The sequence below is a fragment of the Poecile atricapillus genome, chromosome Z, assembly GCF_030490865.1.
Source record: "Poecile atricapillus isolate bPoeAtr1 chromosome Z, bPoeAtr1.hap1, whole genome shotgun sequence".
NCBI lineage: Eukaryota > Metazoa > Chordata > Aves > Passeriformes > Paridae > Poecile > Poecile atricapillus.
Window position 1 is genome coordinate 31856850 of NC_081289.1, and position 16815 is coordinate 31873664.

General features: G+C 40.0%; 1 protein-coding gene across 2 annotated transcripts in view; it reads left to right on the plus strand.

Annotated features, from left to right (window-relative positions):
• LOC131572783 (transmembrane and coiled-coil domain protein 3) overlaps positions 1–16815 on the plus strand; it is a 124569-nt gene that overhangs the window by 14436 nt on the left and 93318 nt on the right. The window contains exon 1 of one of the 2 annotated variants that reach the window (XM_058826135.1): positions 7986–8006. The exons of the other annotated variant lie outside the window; for it this stretch is intronic. The gene's annotated coding sequence lies outside the window, so the exon portion shown is untranslated. Of the gene's footprint in view, positions 1–7985; positions 8007–16815 lie in introns of those variants that run through there. 2 annotated transcript variants of the gene reach the window in all.

The window sequence follows — 16815 nt, forward strand, 5'->3', positions numbered from 1 at the left end:
TCGGAATGGTAGGGGTCAACTCAAAATCATCTGAGTCACTAGACTCTGATGGGATCTGTGTTTAAATTCTTGGTATGAGGTAGCATATTCTCCCATTTGAAACATGAGTAAGGTAATAGTGAGAACATCCTCATGTAGATAGGTGTGGACACTTGTGGTGTCTCTCCAGCTGTTTCACTTAACTGCTTTGCATTCTGCCAGACTGAGTGTTGAGTATGTCTTCTGCTCCGTGGGCAGAGGGAATAGATGAATCCAAAGAGATGCATCAATGAATAGACGTTGTTTGTCTTTCAACACACAACCTAGGTCAATTCACTGGCAATTGCACATCCTGAAGTCAGCTGTAGTCTGACAATGGTTCATCATTCTACCATGCGGTTAACTTGGAAAAGGGTCTGTGGCCTGTTCATTACCTCACTGGCTTTTTGAACACTTTGGTCCATTGGTTGAAAGGGTGCCAGTGCAAGGTCACTACTGAGATGTAAAGATAGATCAAAAGTACCTGTAAGAAAGAAAATATCTAAAGCTAAGCTCAGGTAGTTCTGCTATCTCTTCCTAATGTGTTCTTCTGCATAGCATGTGGTAGCTGGAGGTGGGTGAGCCATACTTTGTGGTGGAGACTGCAAAAATAACAGTGGTCTGAAGACCTTGCATTGTTCTTAGTAAAGGACTGCCTGAAAGCTGAGGAGTTCTTTACAGGGCACTGGAGACTGGCTGGATATAGAAGATCAAGGGGGACCTGAGCTCATGGCCTTGTTATTTTCAGATCAGTTAGGCTCTTACATGACAACCCAACAGAAGGTTCTGCAGTCGGTGAGCATTTATTTTCTGACCCATTTCCTTTTCTTGTGCTATGTAAAACTGGCACTGTACCCTAACACAAAACCAACAGCTGGTTCTCTGTGTCCATGGGATTTGGAGATTCTTCAGGAATTTTGTTAAGAATCACACTCTGCTGCTATTCTCTCTCAGACTTCCATAATCTCCTTTCTATAAGTGGGTTTATGTCCCTTTCACCATTCATTTAAAATGGTGGCCAGGTCTAACTTAAGAGCAAATCAATAGACAGGGTATCTCTGTAGTTCATTTTACTATAACCACTAGGAACTTCCTGTGACTCCACTTGCAAAGACTGTTTTTATCTGACAGTTTGTCCTGCACATTAGATGTGAACTAGAAAAATGTCTTTGTTGGCTGTTGCCACACAACTGAGACAGAGCAAAATCTTTATGGTCTTAGATGCCAGAGGTTGTGTAAAGAGAAGATGGGTCTGGCTGTTACACACACAAACATAAATTTTAAAATGTATGTTGCAGTGTTTGAACAAAAGTATCTGAGATATTTGGTTTTCAGGGCAAAATGTAGCAATTTCTGAGAAAATAATTTGTGTGAAAATTCCTATACCAATGATGTGCAGTCTCACTGTATCACTGAGGTTTCTGTAGAATGATTTGATTCACTTAAATTAAAAGTGGAAACTCTGTGGGGTTTTGTAGAGCATAGAAAATGTCAGGGAAAATCTTCTCAGGTAATGTTTTAAAGCAGTGCCACCTTATGGTTCATTTCAGATTAGGGATGTTTGGTGTCCCACCCTTGTAAAACACCACATGCATCTGGCTGGGCTCTCTAACTTTCTTAAATGGTCACTGTCCGTGTTTCTGATCGGGGGGTTGTGGACTATACCTTTCACTATCAGGACTAACTACAGAGAAAAAAATACAATTATTAGCTTGCTTCTCAAAGAAGAGCTGTTCCCTCTCTACAATTATCCATACATTGCTCTCACGGGCAAAAAGTTGTGCTCCAAGCCCATTCCTTCCAGATTCCTTGTATGATTGCCTAAGGCTCCTGTTTGTGCTGAGATGTTGCATTCCAACCCAATGGCACAATCTATCATCTTGGTAGCTGCAGCCCATATTCATCATACCTAGTCCTTCAGTCCTCTCATTCATGCCATGGTAATTAATTGCTGACTGGCCAAGAGCTTTGAAATTCTGCCATCACTGCTGCTCACCTAAACTGAGGATCCCTAAGCAGGGTGGGTTTCATAGATCTAATGTGACTGTGCATCCAGGGAAGATGACCTTAGAAAAATCCTTGCAGAAAAAACTGGTCCTCTCTGTCTCTTCCTACTCTTGTTCCAGCTTGTGGCAGGAGTAGCTGCTGTCCAGATGCCAAAAGCTTGTCAGAGCTGCTTGGTTGTGTGGCTGCTCTGAATTCCCTGAGAAGTCAATTACGTATTGACGTATGCTCCTGTGTTAATTACAGCTACTGCTGCAGCTTGGTGACCTCTTTTGTCTGCAGTAGCCATAACAGTTTGCAAATAATTCTGGTTAGCCTGTGAGATAAGTGTCACTAAATTATAGGAGAGAAAATCCTGGAGATACTTTAATTAAATTTTAGGTTTAAAACTAACAGTTTCTTCCAACAACTGCGATGCAGAAGTCCCAGAAGTGGTATTAAGAAATATTGGTTTCTTTGCTGCCCTGCTGAAAGCAGGGAAATCTGTTTCTTGTGGAAATTACTATTTGAGCTGGAATGAGAAGTGACACAGGGATAGGTGTGTTGGGAGCAGCTGGGACTGATGTTCAGCTGTTACTGCTCTGCTGCTCCGTGCGGTTCACACAACCATCACCACTGCCAATGTTAGCCAGCCACTGATTGCAATGGGTTTAAAATCAACCAGGAGCCATTAATTAGGTTTTGACTCTCTCTGTTGGACTAGTTTACACATATAGAGACTGTTCTTCTTTCTTTTAGGCACACAGACACTACATAGCATCTTTACTGAGCATTGTGCAGAGACAGCCAGTCCAGCATGGCTGTTAAATTCCCTCAGATTTCAGCAGCAATCCCATTTATTATAGAAGACAATTTAGTAATGAAAATCACATCATTAATATTAGCTTAAATATTGCTGCTGTTATAAATTTATCTTGTTCACAAAGGTGTGTATGTCAAGTCCTATGGCTACAGAGAATACTGTGGAAACTCAGTTTTCTGTGGTCTTGAGCCCTTTCATTCAGTTTTAAACTACCATTTTCTGTTTTACCATGTTACTATAAAGTTCCCATACTTTTTTTTACAGCCTTTGTCAAATATTTTGACAGCTACATGCAGGCTGCCTCATTCAACTTAATTGGCCAACAAAATCAAAACCTTGGCATCTTTCACTCTGGTTTTACAAAATACACAGAGAGCTCACCATATTTGAGATCTCCAGTATCGGTCTGATTGGTCTGAAATCAGCATTAGAAGTTTATTACATGCATATAAACAGACTGATCCTGGCAATCTGATTTTCATAGGGAGCTAGGCTAACTAAATCAAGTCAGAAGTATGGAAATTACAGCTAATGTAAACTAACAAACCTGAAAACTGGAAGAATATGGTGATAGAAAAAAAGAGTCAAAAAATGCAGGTGATGCTACACAAGCGGCTTTGGAAAATCATGTGAAATCCTGTCCATCACCGCCTTCCATTATTCAAGGAATACTGCAACATTTACTCCTAAATGGCTGAACTTGCAAACTTGGGTCAGGTTTTCCTTGGGAACAGACGGTTACAGCTTTGTTGGCGACAGGTTCAATGCCAGCACCATGCTGAACACCAGCTGAAGGTGAGCACATTTTGGAACAAATTTACAATGTACCTTCAATTGTCTATTTTCATAGCACTTGAAAAAACTGTGCTGCTCTGCCTCAGGGCATCCATAGCAACTTTAATATATGGTATTGGTTTGTCAGTCCTGCCTATGATTTATGCTTCTGTTTGACGTGATTTCTGTTTAGTTGCTATTTCCCTTTCATTGTAATAAAGCCTTTTTTCATCAAACAGTATGTGTTATACAAAAATGAGAGAACCACTGACATGGAACTTAATCATGCTTCTCTGTGCCCTTGATACAATCTTTCAACAGCATCAACATTTTGAACAGTGTATTCGCATGTTGGATTTATTGGTGTGACACAAACTACTAAATACCAAAATGATAAATATTTGGGAAATAAAATAACTACAACATTTGGAGCAGTTTCTGGTAAGTAATTTCAGTCCAGATTGAGGTGACTTTAGACACATACGGTAGGTCATAAAAGACTTCTGAAATCTCTAAACATGTCTGTGCCCATGTATAGCCTGCCGTGACAAGCTGGTGTGTTGATTGCATGGGCTAGATCCCTGTGCTCCCTGCTGCCAAGGGCTGGATGTCAGAGCTCCCTGCTCAACCAGGAAACCTTACGCAGCTAAATAGGACTCTGTGACCCTCATGATCACCCACCATGCCTGCCACATGACTCCAGTGCCTGCCCAACTGCCCAGCTTGGTCCTTCAGGCATCCCTGTGTCAAAGTGCCAAAGTGCATGTGGCAAATTAATTTGCAATGGGATTCTCCACTCTCATGCTCCACCACCCCCATGTCCAGGAGGGAGGTGCTTGGGGGAACATCAGATGCCTGAAGCAGTGAGAGGACGCTAGTGTGGACACAAGAAGACTCCAAAGTATGCCTTTGGGAGCTATAACAAACCTTATCTTGCATACAGTCTCACCAGCCACAAGTCTGCTTCATCAGAAGAAACACACTCCTCAGGTCTTGTCTTTATACCCCAAAGAGGGGTTGGTGGTCTGCAGTCACCATAGCCCCCAGTCCACAGAGCATCCTGAGGGCTTTGTGACTTCCAGGGGGGGCATTGCAGTTTTCTGAGAATCATTTGCCCTTCCTCTCCTGCAAAAAAAGAATGCCACTTTAATGGACTCTGCAAGATATTTAGGCATATTCTAGCGCAAAACAGTCTGTGGAAATAGAAGATCTGTTTACATTTAGCTAAGGCTAAAACTGGGTATTTCAGTTTCACTTTGATGCAAAATTACAGGGCTGAAGATATGACAGAATAAATCTCCAAAGATCATCCAGTTCAAAGATTTATTGTATACTGAATAGTTTACATCTTGTGAAAGATTTGTTGATTATGATTGTTTCTGAACCAGTCTCTTCAAACTGTAGATCTAATCTCACTTTAAGAGCATAAGGGTAAATAATTATTTTTGCCTACTTTTGCAGTTCAAAAGAGGGTGCTTCACAGTTGCTGTTTGATCTGATTTCAAGGTCTGCCACAATGCAGAATTATTTTTTTCCTACCTCTGCTGAGGACTCATGAGAGTTTTTTTCAGTTAAAGTTGCTTCGTTTGAGCAAAATAACAATACAACCTTGAGGTCCAGCATTCTTTTCTGGAAACTATTCAAAGTCCATTAAGTTATTAAATAAATCAGCACCTAGCAACAGATTGCTTAGGATACGTATGGATACAATATGATTCAGTAATAAACAACTTGGCAATATGTACATCGCCAGATGTTTTTTCCTGTACTACAGGACAGCAGGGCCAGCTCAGCATCTGAGGCACAGATGAGTTACAGGTGTGCAGCAATTTTAATTTTCTATAGTTCACGATGTTTCTGTATGATTTGGAAAGAGGAGGATCCTGCTGAATCAAGTTCCTGTTGTGTCATAACATTGGCAAGTCATAAGAAGAACTTCCTGTTGTGATGGTGCACTGCCTGTTTGGATGCTGCTAGTTATGAAGTGGAGGGGTTGATATGTCTCCTTTTTTATACCATTGATAATCAAGTGTTTAAGATCTTCAGAAGGTAAAGAGCTAGAAAAGGGCAAAAAGGGGTTGAAGATTTGTCCCTTCCCCTCCAGTTTTTGTTTGGCTGAAGAATTTCACTATGGGCAGCAGCAGTGACCAGTCTCTCTGGGAAGAAATGGTTGCTGGGCTTGGTTCACAAGATGGATCTAACAGCTGGGAGCACCATGAGCTGAGCTCACCTATACCCCAGACTATCTCTGTGACCCACAAGGAACTCATGTAGTTTCACTGTCTCTCTTCCCCCACAGCTGGAGAAAAAACAACCACTGTCCTTGGAGAAGGGCTGGGAGGCTGCCCTCATTAGTAAAGACCCAAGAAATACAAGTCAAAACCAAACCATTTGTTATCTTTCACATTAGAATAACTCACAGTCAGAACTTCCTTCTAAAGAGGACAGCAGTTTATTTAAAGATGCGGTTCATAGTGATGTTCATAGTATGGTTTTAAAAGGACTTGGTTGTTCCTGTTGTGATATTTCTCAGAGTGATTTGGTGAAGAAGGAGGAAGCTCTGAGAGCAACTGTATAAATATTGCCATTAAAGGCACAAAATAATTTAAAAACCGACAGGCTCTGCTACTTTTTTTATCACCTTGTAATCCAATAAACCTAGTTGCTACAACTGTGGCAAGTAAAACCATTATACTTTTTTATCTCTAACACAATATTTCTTTACCAAATGGTGTCTGAGAGGAGCTGATGCATTTTATTTCTCTGTACTATACGACTTAAATAGCCCCCTTTTTAATAGCAAAGGTGATAGCTTCCAATCATGTGTATATCTGGGGACTGTTTATTTGGTTTGTTATATCAAATGATCTAGAAGTAAGAGCTCAAACCCCTGAAGATACAGCACAGTATTCAACACAAAAATATAGGAAGAAAATAAAATTGCAGTATGTACCTCAGCATGGTTTTTTATACCAGATGAAATATTATTTCCATTTACAAGCACAAGAACTAGTTTTACAAAATATGAAACTTTATCAGTCCACAACAAGGGGTCAAATAAAAACATAAGATTGGGGGGAAGAGAAGAGAAGGGTATGTTGCAGTGGAGTAGCATCTTTCCTCATAACACCAGGAATGCACATCAGCTCAAGTTATTGCTGACTGTTGGTGCTACCTCTGATTATCTACTGCCAGTTTACCTTAGTTTAATTCCTTCGTGGAATAAACAGAAAGTTAAGTTAAATCTTTAAAGATATAAAATGGAACAGATTTTCTTCTGAGAGATAAAACGGATTTGGTGGCCCTATCACATTCCATACGAATGAGACATTAGTCAGATTTTTTGGTCTGAAAATCCAAGATATAATTGCTTTTCTAGTCACCTTATTTTGTTTTATTTTAATTAAAAATAAAGTTTTAAACAATGTATGATTTTGTTGAGAATACTTCAATTTTTTTGTTTTGCTAGGAATTTAGAAAATGCTTGTTTTTGCTTTGTAAATTCTCTTGGGGGTGGGAGAAAAGAAAAATATTGATCAATTTTTCACTTATTAAGGCCATCAAGTGCTATGGAAGTGATTATTCTACTTATTATCTTGCTCAAAGAGCAAAAGCTGATACAGGAACAAATTTTAGAGAATTCTGTGACAGGTGAAGTCTCTCAGTGTCTTTCAGTATCAGTGTCTAGAACTGGATGTTTTGAAAATCATCCCTGGGTTTCTGAAGAGCCTTTGCATGGTAGCATTAGGCAGAAACCATCTAAGAAAATCAAGATGCACCATGTCTCTGAGATAAGTGTGTTAGCTGCATCACTTTGTTTTCAGCTCTTCACATTGTGTCAGCGGTTTGATTTCCTTCTGGTGAGCGCTTTTCAGAAACTACTGTCTTTGTTATGCAAGTGAATCAAATAAAACTAATTTTAAATGAGCATCCAAAATTACATTTCATCTTCAAAGGTAGAACTCTGGTCTTCTATCAGTGCTTTAACCACAGGCCTGAAGCTCTGGAGCAGCTTCTTCCTTTCCTGCAGAAATCAAGGGAATAAGGTTTCCTTTAGAAAAATGTCATATCAAAATGTTCCTGGTTATTGCAGTCTTGTATTATTACCATTGTGTGTACACTGATAGGAGAGCTCATAAATAGCTCTTGTGGTATTGTATATCTTATTGTGGCCAAACATGCTGCAGTGGAAACGCCGTAATAGCAAAGGGGAAGGAAAGAGTACTGCCTTATCTGGTGTGCAACACATGCAGGCCAGCCCTTAGCTGTTTTCCCCTTGTAATTTACATATCTCCTGAGTGTTGAGAGTCACACGATTTCAGTCTTCAATTCTAATTAATGTGAAGGAAAGAAAGGATGGGATGAACAGCACCATCAAGTCTCTCAGCAATAGACTGTATGACATAAGGTAACATTTTCTTCTTGCTGACAGCAGAAAATAAAAGATATCAGGAAATGTCTGAACAGAACATATTGTCTTCTTAAATAAATCCTCTTAGCATTTTAAATTATTAAAACTAAAAGAATTAGTTCACCTGTAGCCTTTCTTTTTTCTAAAACCTTTTTGAACACCTTTCTTTTGAACTGTATCACTCTTGTTTTACAAGAATAGAGCTTTCAAGTCTACTGCTATGATGTATTTTCTTATGTCTTACTGTCTTGTCTTCTGTTTCCTAACAAAACATCTGGAATCCTATCCCGAGGCACAGAAACAAGGCTGTTTGATTTAAATTTCATGTTCTTTAACTAGTTAATTGCCCTCTTGCTTTGTCTTCCTTATGGTAATTGCTCCCAGAGTCTTGGTATAAATTCTACAAGCACCTTGGGAAATAATAAGCAGCCCAACCTGTATCTTGGAGAGGACCTCTGTGGGAGACTGACCATGATAATGGGCAGTGTCAATTTCAGGAATGTTTCTGTATCACTGGAGATAAAGCTATATGACTGTATACTTTTAAGCCACTTTAATCCAGGGTTATGTGGGTAAAAATACAGGTCTTACAACTGCCTATTTTAAGCTGAACCCATTAAACTTGTATATGTGTATAAGTTCCAAGATGTGCACAGAGGATATTCTGAACAGGTAGATATGTCAACAGACCACATTCACTTTAATTCTTAAAATTCCTCATTCCTTTGCCTCCTATAGGTTGGGGTTTTTGCACGTCTGTGGGTAGTGAGTGACAGTGTTTCATACTGAATTTACCCAGAGCAACACAGTCCAGATTTTGAGAAAGTCCTTAGGCTGACTTAGGCAGTATAGATGTGTTATCCTGATTGTTGTGGAACATTGTTTCAGTTTTTAGACAAGCTTGTATTGCTCTAGACAAACCAGAACCCATCGAATGAAATGTTTTTAAGTACATTTGTACCATAGGGGCTGAAAGGGGGAAAGTATTTTTTTTCAATGCATCCACACTGAATTGTCATGTCCTGCAGAACTCCCAGATTCTACTATAAATAGCCGGCACCTTCATCACTTCATCTCCTCTGCAACACCAAGCACAGCAACACTTCTCTGGGTGCCAGGTAACATTGCTGTGAATGAAGCTGGAGTAAAGGGTGCTTGCTGTCATCTCTCTGAACTACAACAAGGTGGCAGCGTGCCTCAGGACATCGCTGATGCAGCTGGATCTAGCTGGCTGTTAGCAGCCTGGGACATCGTGGGGTTATGTATATTCTGCATCTGCTGCTGAAAAGCACCCGTAGGCACTCAGCAGTCATGAGAAAAGATGCTATTGATTATCTGTCTGTGGTAGAATAATGGCCATACCAGGACACGCTCTAAGTCTCTTGTGGCAATCAGTATCAGATACTAGAACACAAATTTAGGCATCAGGCTGCACAGGTGTGTATGTACGGGTACAGTTATAGGTACATATGGAAGGAGTCACTGCTGCTATAGCCCTCATCAGTGTGGTTAGGAGAGTGTCCTGAGCCAAAACCTACATGGAAGCTGCCATTCTTACTTGCTACTGATTGTCACAGCCTCCATGAGGTTTCTGCATTTTAGCCCCTTTATACTTTGATCCTCCAGGCCAACAAGTACCACAGTTGAACTGGACCACACAACAGGGGTGGCTTTTAACCACAGGCAGCTGGGGCAGTTGTTAGAGGCAACAGATCAAAGTGGATGGTGGAGAAAATTTGTTTAATTGGGTGTTAAAGCTGTTGTTCTATCTGCCCTAAATTAGGCCCGCAGGAATCCTAATGCTGCATGTTCCATGGCTGCTAGGAAGAATTGATTTAAATGCTACTGAGGGACCCTCTCCGTGTCTGAGATCTCAGAGCATTTCAGTGTCACATCACATTTATTCCTCTCATCCATTGCTCGTTTTTCCTACTTGCTTACCTATGCTCATAGAGGAGCTTTTTCCATATCCTCAGCTGGAGTCCTGTGTGTGGTTCTGCTCATACCAGCAAGGAAGCACCAAGTATGGGGACTTCTGTCTCTGTGTGGAAAGAACTCAGAGCAGGAATGAGCATGTTTGCACCTGTGTGTGTGCAGACCATGAGCAGTGCCCAGTACTGCATGGGAAGGGAGAGGAGGAGATCATCATGTTGCTTTCTTAACAGCACATGTTGTCTCACATGCATGTTGCTCTGGCACCCCAGCTGCCTCAAGATGCAGCCACCAGTGTAGCACAACAATCCTCAGGATCTGCTTTGGCTTCATAGTGGGAGCAGATTACTGGGGTGAGATAGCCCATAGACCTCTGAGGAAAAAGGATTCTGATCACAGCCCCCAAAAAAGGCTTCTTCTTGCTTTTTTCACGATTTCCTTGCACCTCGAGGTTGTCTTCCCTGGCTCCTGAAAACTCATTTCCTTTCAGCAGGGTGCCTGAGGCATCTGCTCCGCTGCCTTTCACATGGAGTTGCACTGACTGCAAGTGAGAAGCTTAGAGCTGGCTCTTTATTACAGTGTCTTGTACATACTCTGACAGATGAAGGTCTGGGAAGCTACCTGAGGCTGACACCAAGGTGCGTAAGCACTAGAGAGGTGAGAAATACAGAAATGTCTGCACCCTTCCTGAAGAGATTTCTTCACCTGTGTTTTTCAGAGACTAAAGTAGTCACCTATTTTTTGTACTCAGATTGACTTTTCTTGGCTACACATAGGGCCCAGAGATGTAGCTCTTGAGAAGACTGGGGAAAAGAATAATTTGAAAACAAGATAACAAGGAAAATAGGCATGATTTAAAGAATTGTAAATTGGAGTGCAAATACGCCTTTCATCTTTTAGAGATGATACCATTTTCATATTCTTTTGGAATAAATTTTGGTTGGGTTTTTTTGTTGTTGTTTGTTTGCTGGTATATGAGCTTTTTGCTTTTTATTGCATCTACGTGATCCTGATTTACAGCTGTGTGGGAAATTAGCAGTGACTCTTGGTTGAAGCAAGATTCCTATCTGAGGTGTTTTTGCCTTCAGACTTCTTCTCAGGGTGAAAACATCTTCTTTCCACCGGAAAAACGTTCTTGTGTTAGTTTCCAGCCTAGTTCTGTCTTTGGAATGAATTTGGCTATTCTTTTGCAGTTAATACAAGAACTTATTTCTTCTGTTATTTTGATTGAGATTGCTGTATTTGTTTTTCCCCTAGGACAGCACATGGACAGACACAAACTTCTCAAAAGCACCTTTGGAATGAAACAAGCTTAAATTGATGACTCAGTCACACTGCTTTTTCTGATATTTTTAAAGATCTTTCTCCTTAGGAAGAGGTCCTATGGCTTCAGAAGTAATGATTGCAGAATTAGATTCAGGCTTGAATTCATTGCAAGGTTATAAAGCGATTATTAACAGCTGCTTCTGCTAGTTTTAAATTCTGTCACAGTAGTTTGGGATTTGGCTGTAAAGGTGAAAATTTCCTTTGCTAGAGTTATCTGAGGGAGACAGCCCTGGCTGGGAAAAAGGTGAGGTGGGAGCAAAAGGCTGGGTTTGTGTTTACCTGACTATTTCAGTAGTTTGCTCTAAAGGGATACAAAGCAGAATGAAAGCTGTCCCTCACTCCTCTGGGGAGATTAGATGGCAAATATGCTGCCTAACCATTCTCAAGAGAGGTGTTTGGTTGGTGGGTATTGATTGACTATGGAGTGTTTGTCTTGAATTTTGATTTGTATCTTTCCTGCAGACCAGGTGAAAGAATTGGCTGTGGTAGATGATAAGAATATGCAATTCTTGATTGAAACAAATATCTGTGGCCTGTTTGGGAGGATGGAGAAATCAATCATTAAGTGACAAGTCCTGTATTTGGTAACCCCAGAATGTATTTCACTCATTGCATAACAGCAGGGAGTAGATTCCAACTCTGAGGTTTAAAGTGTTTACTCTGTGAAAATCCTCTGAGTTCAATTTTCCTCAGATATTTATGATCCAGTGAAAATTAAATTTCGGTAGAAGGTTTATGAAGCGTGAAGATATACATAGAGAACGCACACAGTTGGATATTCACATCCGCACATTTTCCATTAAAATCCTGAATGCCTACCTGGGGGAAAAAATAATTGGCTCAGAATTACACAACTGAATTTAGTTACTTGAAGTAATTAGGACAGTGTATGTGGCCTGTGAAGGGGCCACAAGGGTGACTTTTTGTATAGAATCATAGCTTCTAACTTATTAAAGATGAAGTGTATAAAGTGCCTTCCTTGTTTTAATGATCTGCTGGGACTAGGGACTAAAAAAATTTGTGGAATTGGAACTACAACTGCTCTGCAATATGATAGTAGTTCAAAAAGAACTTCAGAAATAATATTTTGAGTCTATTGGCTTACCAGCTACTTTGGAGATTGTGTACAGCTGTAAAAGAGGGGGCACACTGCTCTGAAGTGGCTTGCATAGAATGGGGTATGTAGGGGCTAAGAACATATAGTTCTATTTTCAGTAGTGTTTGTGTACATTTTTCACAGAGAGAAAATAATTTAATCCTTTGAGGTAATAGGTCCTTTTGGAAATACCTAAGTCTAGCTTTAAGTCTGCCTTCTGTCCATTTCTACTTGTGGGGTAATGTGTGGTGGTTATCTGTAATAGCATCTGGGGATGTTGCAGTTTAGAAAGATTTACTTTGACAAATTTTTATTAGAAGTTTGTTGGATGTTTTTTGTTTGTTTGTTTTTGTGTTTTTTTATTAATACTGTGTAAAAGATGCTGTGTACACAGTATGGTAGCAGAAGATAAACTGGCCTGGATTAAAAAAAAAAACCCAGTCTCGGGAGACATAGAAATGCTAATTTTGGGCTAAATTGCTAGCATATACTTTGTAGTAGACAAAAATTGTAGAGAAGTAATTTCCTGGCATTCAAACATGTATCTGAGAACACCTGTTATTATAATTCCAGCTTTATGTTCCAAGTGAACAGAACTCAATAAATATTACATTTTGTTCTCATTTTCTGTATACAGACTTGATTCTTTGAATTTACATAAACCATATGCTGTGGGGTGTTTTTCTGCTTCCTCTGCTTGTTGTTCTGTATATTTTCATGTACCTGGCAACACCTTGAATAGTTTTGCTATCTCTTTGAGGCATACTGGATGAGAGGATGTATTCCCCAGATTTATTCTCCCAGTGTCAATTGTTTTACTTTGTAAAGAAATCCAGCAAGCCTAAAGCAGGATGTTATATTTCATGTTAAAGATTATAGCAGTCAGGTGACTTGGCAAACACAGAGCCTGTTTGTGCTGTGCTTGGTGATATTTGTGTTGCCCTGGTATTCTAGATTGTGTGTCTTTAGTCAAAAAATTAAAATATCATAAAAGTTTGTTCAGCCCATTCTGTGCTTCTGAATGCCTCGATCTAGCAATCTGTGTAATGCTGTGACAGGCTGGGAGCCTGAAGTTGGAGCATGTCTTGATCTGCATATGGTATAGATGGATAAAAATATTTGAAAGTTGGTACTGCTGCATTTTCCCCTTTCCTGCTATTTCTGGTTGGTTGTGAGTTTTACTTTCCTACTGTTTCAGATAATCCTTAGTAGTGCAAATATCAGTAGATTTAATAGCAACTATATGAGATATGATTTTAAAACGGGATTTTAGTTTCTACATTCACATTGTAATTTTGCAGTTGTAACAGGGAGGAGTAAAATACTGATTTGTTAGCTGTGTGAAAACAAACTTTAGTTTATCTTGTATCTTAAAAATGAACACAATTAAATCATTGCTAACCAAGAAAACAAATTGTAAGTGCTTTCACTATAATATTTAATTTGCAGTGTTCATCTGCAAAAACACAGGGGATAACGGGGATTGATCCTGTGATGGGTGCTTAATTTGATGCTTATGGTGCACGCAGTGCTCTAATCCTAATGACTTTCAAATGATGGAAGAAATGAGTTGTGTTCATCTGCCATTGCCTGAGAATCTTGCTTGCATGTATCAAATGCTGCAGTCAGGTTGAAAGGACTGATGGAAACTGACAGCACATAATCTCATTCCGGTGAATCTGTGTGCTCCCAGCAGGTTATTACTGGGTTTCTTTCAACACCTGTAGATTTTGTACTTTGATTTTCCTGTTTTGTAGTCTTTCAAACTCTCCTTCCCGAACACAGACTGGTGCGTAATTGATGTCTCTCTCTTTTGAGAGGGAGATTTCTTTTGTTGGAGAGTTGCAGAATGGCTCTCACAGACAGAGAAAAAATCCAAAATGGGGGGAGATTCTTTGGTCATGTAGCTACCATAGCATGCATGCAGATGACTGGGCATGATTTGATTAATGGGGAGGAGATCAAGGGAGAAAAGGAGTGAGGAGCCTTGTGGTCTCCCCTTTCTCCTGTGCCCAATGAAGCAAATATTCAGCCTGTAGCCATAAAATCAGAAATTAATTTTGTTGAGTTGATCAAAAATTTACTGCTGACAACTACATATTAAATATGTTGGTTTGTGATGAAGATTGAAACCCTTTACTTTGGCCTCCATGGCAAACTGAAGGAGGAGATATGGCTTGTGCTTGTCCTCCAGCCCGAGCCTGTTGACAGCTAAGGACTTGGAGATGGGGATGTCTTTGTAAGCACAGTCCATTCTCAAGGCTGAAATGATCCTGCTTTTCTTATCAGGCAGCAGTATCTGAAGCAAACAAAAAAGGGCTCCTGAGCCAGGAGCTATCTTGTATGACATGTATTCAGACAGAAATTGCGGTGACCTCTGGGTTACCTTTGGTTATGTAAGGCAGGGGATGGCAGAGCAGGAGGAGGGAGACTGCTACCAGCCCCAGGGACCAGTGTGGGCAGGGCATACTCTGCCTGCTTCCAGTAAATTAAAAAACTTCCTGAGACTGTGCAGAGTGGCCTTAACTTCCTACTGGCATTGACATAACATTATATCTGGTCATCATAGCATTTATGCTGTCTGGTCAGGGACAAACTTATCTTCTTCAGACATTTCCATAGTATTCCCTTAGCCTGAGGAACTGAGGTTCCTGAAACAGTAATGTAACTCATTTCCTCTGAAGATACAGTGTTTCCAAGCACTTAGTGAGCTGAAACCATTGCTATATGGAGTATCACACAGTAGGAAAATACTGTGGGTATTTGATGAATCTTTGAAGTTTTTGACTTACTACTTGAGTCCAACAAGCATGGGCCCCTGTGAATTTCTATGCTGCTTCAAGACATCTGTTGCTTTAAATTTTTTTGGGTTTTTTTTTATGTTTGGTTCATACTAACACAAAAGGAAAATACATGCTTTTATTTCTGTTGAAGTTCTTTTGGGTGCTAGAGTTGCTCATGAGTGCTCTTGGACTCCAGGACTCTCAGGTAGTGGGAGGTCTTCAATTAGCAGGGACTCTTCTGCCACTGGATTTTTTTGCTCTGTCTCTGTAAGTATGCCACTCTTGCCTCTCCTTTTCCCTCTTAACTGATTTTTTTTCTCCCTGTCACTTTACAGTAGAAGTTTTAGTGTTACTGAACCACTGCCATGCTTCTCTGTCCTTTCTGTATCAATCAAGTTATGTGGGACAGAGAGAATGCCTTGAAGGTTACAGCCTCTCCTTTGTTCTGCTTATACATTGAAATAAAGGGTGCAGGCAAGAAGGAAACTAGCTGTGCTTTTAGTGGAGTGATCTGAACCCTGCACCTCAGATCTAGTTCTGATGCTGGCTGTCCCATTTATAACTTTCATTTCCCCACAAGACAGTGCTATGTGGTTGTTAAAGGAACTTGGATTTCTATAAAACAAAATTTCCCATGTTGCAATATGGAAAATCTCATCTGACCCATCTGTGATGCAGGATGAGTAATGTGAATGAAAATCACATGGAAGATGTAACATGGTGAGTGATCCTGAGCGGTGGCAGAGAAGTGATGCATAAAAATCCTGAACTAAATGCAACGACTCATTATTTCTCTCATTACATTTAATTGTCAGAGTTCTATTTTGTTCACCCTGCTGTAGTGTTTTCAGAGAAGTGTAGTTCCCAGGCTTGGTGCAGTACTCTTGTTGAAGCATCAATATCTACAGGTGAAACAAATGTCCATAGATTCCAAGGTGGAGTTTGTTTTAGAGTCATTGTTTGTCTGTCATTTTTTTTTCCAACAGCATTACACAGATGTATTTCTGATACTATCTAATCTCCACATCTACCCATTTTTGATGTTGTATTTGTGCAACTGATGTGTTGCACATATGGTATGTTCATATGGTATTATCTTATTTCAAGCCCATTCCAGTCAATTTAAACTTCTAAGTCTGTCCTCCCATGTACTTGCAGTCCCTTCCAGAGGCTGTCCATACTGTGCATAGAAAATGCATGTTCTCTGTCTCACTGTCTCAGTCGAGCCCTAAGTGAGTATCACACAATTCAGCCTTTCTGTTTGGCAGCAAACCTCTGAGAAGGGAATTCTGGTTTTCTATTGTGAAAGAGCATAAAAAAAGCTGTGTATTCATTGAGGATGTAGACTATATCCTACTTCTGTCTTACAGAAAGGCCTTTTATCCTGTTATAGGAGGAAGAGTGGCACAATCTATCTCTGATAAACTAACATTAGTTCTTTCTTAACACTCTATAATCTTCTGGGTGATTGCAAAGAGAGAGCTCATTTCCTCTCCTGTTTCCATGTTTCCTGTGAACTAAAGTTCAACAGGTCTAGGCAATCTCTGATCAGTCAGCATTATTTGTTGCTCTCAGAAAGACAGAAAATTTTCCACTGAATGGAAGTTCCCAGAGTCTGTCTCTTATGTGGAGGTAACTATCATCTATTTAATTTCTATTTTCACAGCAT